This window comes from Protopterus annectens, chromosome 3.part1, assembly GCF_019279795.1.
Source record: "Protopterus annectens isolate FY-2018-M chromosome 3.part1, PAN1.0, whole genome shotgun sequence".
In the NCBI taxonomy this organism is placed as follows: Eukaryota; Metazoa; Chordata; order Ceratodontiformes; family Protopteridae; genus Protopterus; species Protopterus annectens.
This window is the reverse complement of record NC_056732.1, coordinates 1,565,101,520-1,565,107,673: the sequence shown is the minus strand read 5'-3', so window position 1 is coordinate 1,565,107,673 and position 6,154 is coordinate 1,565,101,520. Positions and strand designations below refer to the sequence as shown.

The window sequence follows — 6,154 nt, the reverse complement described above, 5'->3', positions numbered from 1 at the left end:
ATATATATATATATATATATATATATATATATATATCTATATATATATATACACACACACACACATACACACATATATATATATATATATATATATATATATATATATATATATATATATATATATCTAGCAAAACAGATGTGTGGTGTGGATGAAGAACAGGGGCATACAAGAGAGATGATTACAGAGGAATTTCAGAAGGAGAGTTAGCGGAGTATGAGCAAACGTTCTTTGGCAGGCATTCAATTCATTTTTTTTTGTTTTTTGGATAATATAAAGTATGGAAAAGGCATGAAAAGAGGAGGTGGGGAATAGGACAGGTGCAACATATAACAAGTAGCATAATACTGGTTGGTAATATACATAAAGAATATTTGAGGAACACAGACAGCACACATATGGACTGTATGACACAGGTTAAGGAAATATGATCAGCAGGGTAGAAGTGTGCACCAGGCATGGTACACCTCAGTATTACATTATGTACCAATACACAAAGAGTTCTGACATGTTGCAAACTATCTGACAGACATACCAAAAGGAGTATGACTGATGGTAGGTGTATGACATTGGAAACTAAATGAGGATTGCTGGTATTGCAGTACACAATGATCATCAGACATCATCATCCACTAGGCTGTTGGCAGTGCACACATAAGTAAAGCTGAGTAAATCCAGCCAAGGAAATATAGAATCAGAAAAGCTGAAGTCAGATTAGAACCTCTAACCCTGCCTGTAATAGGCAAGCAACTATGCAGAGTGCCAAGCAGCAGTATTGTATCAAAACAGTAGTGTGGTTATGTAATAAACCACTAGCTATATACACCACATAGTAGAACAGGAGAAATGGCATACTGATGTCAAAGTAGACACTGCATGCCAGAGGCAACACAGATGATGTACAGGTATGCTATATAGATATGTGACATGCCATGATATCACACTCTATGTACAGAATGCTCATCAAACTTACCCACACCAATAATATGTAATTTTAAAATACCATGTAGAAACCATATGGTGATGCAGATACATTACAAAATAGAAAGCCTGTGCATACGCAGTTCTGCAGAAAGCATGGAAAGCATGGTAGGAGAATGCACTATATACAAGTAAAACATGAACACAGGTGAAACCATCAAAATAACCACCACAGTGTGTGGAAATGTGCTACACATGCGTGTTATTCTATCATGGTGGTAGAATATTGTACAAGCCCAGTACATCTGTAGGCCAAAGATGACACAGTACATAAAGTTGCACATAAACATATACATACACAATGAACATACGTAACAAAATAGCCAAAAGCTATAAGGAGAATGGTGATGGGCAACATATGTTCAAAGTAGTAAGAAAATGCATGCTTAAAAAAGCAAGCACATAAAAACACAGGACATGCATATATAAGTAAAATTGTTACACACCCATGTGTTCCTAGCTTAAGATGGACTGTAAAGCCCCTGCAAGGTATATGCAGAAATAAGCCAATGTCTAACACATGTCCATTATGCATCTGTGATGGCTATTAACATGTCTCTGTTCAAATGACAAAAGTCGCAGTAATGTGAAAAAGATAAACAGCAATAAATATATATATATATATATATATATATATATATATATATATATATATATATAGGGGTCTACCTGATAATGCCGAAACTGCAAAACGCCGACGACGAAAACACAGACACCGGAAGATCGACAACGGAGATGATCGACAGTTGAAAATCCTGACGCTGAGATCACAGACGTGTTAAGGTAAGTGTAGGGTTAGGGTTAGGGGTGGTTTAAGTGAGTTAGGATTAGGGCGCGGGTTAGGTGAGTGCGAGATAGTGACAGACTGTGGGGTTAGGGGCAGGTTAAGTGAGTTAGGGTTAGGGTGCGGTTTAGGTGAGTGTGCGATAGTGGCGGACCTTAGGGTTAGGGTTTGGGTTAAGATTAGTGCATAGATAGTTGTGTATGTAAGGTTTAGTGTAGGTTTGTAAGGTTTTTGGTGTGTTTGTGTTGTGTGTGTGCTTTTTGGACAGGGGATTTGCTTTGTTTGTTGATTGTCGGGATTGTGGTTTGTCGGGCATGTGAAGTTTTGTGTTTTTGAACTTTTGGTTTTGTGGTGTCGGTGATTTCGTTGTCTGTGTTTTTGCATGTCGGTGTTATCAGGTAGACCCATATATATATATATATATATATATATATATATATATATATATATATATGTATGTATATATATATAAATATGTATATATATATATATATATATATATGTATGTATATATATATAAATATGTATATATACACTGCCATGCAAACATAAGACACCAGGTGGCACAAAAAGTGATAATAAAATGTATATATTAATTAAAGGACAGTCATGTATACACAACTATGGCACACGATTTGTGGGAGCAATACTAATTCACAATATTACATTATAAAAGGCAATTTGTGTATTGTTGCTATTAGTGTAATAGAGATGTACAGCCATACAAAGTAATGCAGGTGTATTACACAGAAGGAAAACCACTCAATTATGTTAACATGTGGAATAGGCAGCAAAGGTGTATATATGACAGCAGAGAAGCTTTAGGCACAATGCAGTGTTTTGTCATAATGAAAAGACTGCACAGTACAGTAATTCATTACTTGTGCCATTAATATGCCATCATAAAATGCAAAAAAAAAAACATGTTGAACACCAGTCCTTCCCAATAATGTTATATAGCAAGGAGACAGGCTATGCAGAGGTTAATACTTGAAGCATACATGATGACAGTAGATGAAAACTGTGTAATACAAGGCACACAGTAACATGAAACATCACATACAAGGACAGACTGCCAATGGGACACGACAAATACAGTGAAATGGCATGTAACTCAAAAGGCATACCAAAAAACAGCATTGCAACAACCGCCAAGTGCACATATTCACAGGAGAATGGCCTTATAGTAGTGTGTGTGTGTGGAATGTCATAAAACCTATCAGGTTTAATGTATTGCATATGCCATATGTCATCACCTTTCCATAATCATGTGAGCACTGTCAACAGAACAAATGTGTGTGATGCTGGCAGACTGCAAACTGCGTTAGACCTATCTGTCATATAGAAGGTCAGGCTGGATCAGAAATAAAATCTCATAGCCACTGTATGAAAATGGGGAAAGGCAGATACTGAGTGCAGGAATAATTTACCTGCTTGTCTGGAACACTGTCTGCTTAAATGATAGCATATTAAGCTCATGTGACACAGTAGTAATAATGGTAGTGACATATTTGAACGTGCCTTGTAATGCAGGGAAATTATATGGCCCCATATCATCTGGACTGTGAAGTCTGCATCATGAGGTACAAATTAAAAGCAAGACTGCAATGTGGGATGTGTGCAAAAACCTGTACTTAAATGAAACATAACCAAGTAAGGATGCACCATGGTGACAGCATAACATGATTGGAACACATAGACAATACTTATGCTCCAGAGGGTTCTCTTTGATGGGGTCAAGCATTATTAATAATCTCTTTGGCAATTTTCTAGAAAGAGCTGTGGATGGCCCATGTCATGTCTTGCAAGAATGCCTCCATCATGTCCTGCACCTGCATCTGGAAAACATCAGTGACCACATCACAGATTTGGTCTCTAATGTTTTTGGGTTGGAGTGATGGAGAATACCATCACTGTCAGTCCACAGTAACAATGGTCTGCACCATTCTCAGTCCCGCGTTGATATCATCATCATCATCATCATCATCATCCTGATGTCCTCCCTGGCTTTTGGAGTCAGAGTTTAACAGAAGAGATCAAGCATGTTGTCATCTTCTACACAGGATGGGTGAATTGGCATGGGTCCTGACTCTGTAACATGACAATAAATGTACATTATTAATTTATTCATAAAAAGGCATTAACTGTAAAAGATAACAAGTGTAAGATAAATGGATTTATAGACTGTGTACTTTATTGAATTATTATTCATATGATATGTCACTAAGGTGAGCATTAATTAATCCATTTGGAAAGTTTTTGTCACAATATGTGCTAATCTAATCCTAACATATTACACAGTTGTCTGTTACGCAAGTCAGATTGTTACAGGCAACACATTTGCAATACATCCATGCCACACAAAATGCAGTCAGATAATTGAATAATTGTATCAGACAATATCATTATCTCATTGTGTAGAAACACACATCACGTACATTGTGTGATAGTGTAGTGTCTGCTACTATCACAGGTGTTTATGAAAGTCTGTCAGTAATAATATAAGTAGTGGAAGTGTAATAGAACAGAGCTAACTGACATCAGAAGACATGTCAGAGCAGCATATAAAGTGGTCTGTAAAGGACAGCACACATCAATGCCCTGATATCTCTGTGTGTAGCTCACATGCCAAGGAATAGTATAGTCAGAGGTATCACCACTGCGTAACAATATGTAGTCAATATTTAGCAAAGTAAGCAAACATCACGAGACAATGACAGCTGAGCCATCTAATGACTAAAATTAGTTAATGTGCACAGAAATACATATACAGTGAACTATATGAAGTGTACTTTACAAAGTCAGCAATTCCTATAATGAATTATTGTATTAAAATTGTCTAATGTTATTGTCCCTTAAAGCTGTATTGAAATTTGTAAAGTTACATTACTGTCATGTAAAGATGATCAGCACATTCAGAAGGAAAACTGTCAAGTTGTACTCATCACATGCCTGGCATTAAAGTGGATGCAGCACTGATACCATCACAACATATAGATGGCAATAATCTAGGTTGTATCACATAATTGACTGAGTGTGCATGTTTGTCAGAAGTAGAATATGGCTGGACAGCACGCAGACACAGGTGTGCTGCACATCTGCAACAATAAATAGCATTACGAATATGCAATGTGTAGATTGTGAGTAACATTAGAGAAGGAGACACAGGAGACATGACAGAGACTACAATGATTAAAACACACACACACACACACACACACACACACACACACACACACACACACACACACACACACACACACAAACACATACACGCATATATATGTATGCACAGATAGACTGAGATGTCACTGAGACAGTGACAAGAAGTGATAACTGAATGACAGACTACACTCAATGAGATTCAGACTATAATAATTAGCACACAGAAGCGGTTGGGTTGGCGTTCGAAAGACATGCATAAATGGGCATGCCTTTGTTGAAGGTTGAACGTCGAGCTGGCACCTCGGCGTTCGTGAAAATCTACTGCCAATCATTAGTGGACCGGAGTTCAGCTGTGGCGACACCTAACTGGGAAAAGCCGAAAGACAACAACATAAGTTAAGGTGCAAATATATTCCTGGGATGTTTATGCAAATAAGTTTAAGATTGCAGTGTGGGTAACAGATAACATCACAGACCACTTACATTACAATGAGAATGGAATATATGGTTCATATCTTTACATATTGCCTTTTCAAAATACAGTATGGCCATTTTATGGTATATGTACACAGCACAGGTACAGACTAACATAAAATTTGTTGTCAAGTCAAATATCACTCAACCCAAAATGATTACACAGACAGATGTGGCTGACATCCTGAAAATAACTATGCTCATATTGGACATCACTGCTAAAGCTCTGCTAACACAATACACAGAAGAGTGGTAAGTGAGACAGTAAGGTGCAAAAACATATGCAATTTGATGAACTAAAAATTGTACTCATACACCTAAACATCAGTACAAGAACAGAAGGACTCAAAAATGCATAGCATTACAACTTTACCAACATGATTGATGCTATGAAATGACAGACAACCATCCAGAATATGAATAGGCAAGTTATGCATACAATAAATTAAGCTAAGAACCTCTACCATACATACACTGATAAGACTGACAAAACAGTAAAAGCTACATTGCACAACATCAGCAGTTATTCTCTGTACACTGACAAGACAAATAAACTGTAAAAGCTGTAGTATACAACATCAGCAGCAGGTACCCGTGTAATAATCTAGCAGAAAAAACAATGTACAAGTAGAATGAAAGATGAGTATCATTTAGATTGTGCACAAACATCATCTAACCTCACAATAACCACTAACAAATGTTTAAGAACATGTACAAATGCAGGGTACACAAAATCATGTAGACAGCAAA

At 36.9% G+C, this 6,154-nt stretch overlaps 1 long non-coding RNA gene across 1 annotated transcript in view; it reads right to left on the bottom strand.

Annotated features, from left to right (window-relative positions):
- Window positions 1-2,325: 2,325 nt before the first annotated feature.
- The window catches only part of LOC122798563, a 97,057-nt gene continuing 93,228 nt past the window's right edge, over window positions 2,326-6,154 (bottom strand). Inside the window, exon 3 of the long non-coding RNA XR_006364280.1 lies at window positions 2,326-3,856. This is a non-coding gene — a long non-coding RNA (uncharacterized LOC122798563). The remainder of the gene's footprint in view (window positions 3,857-6,154) is intronic.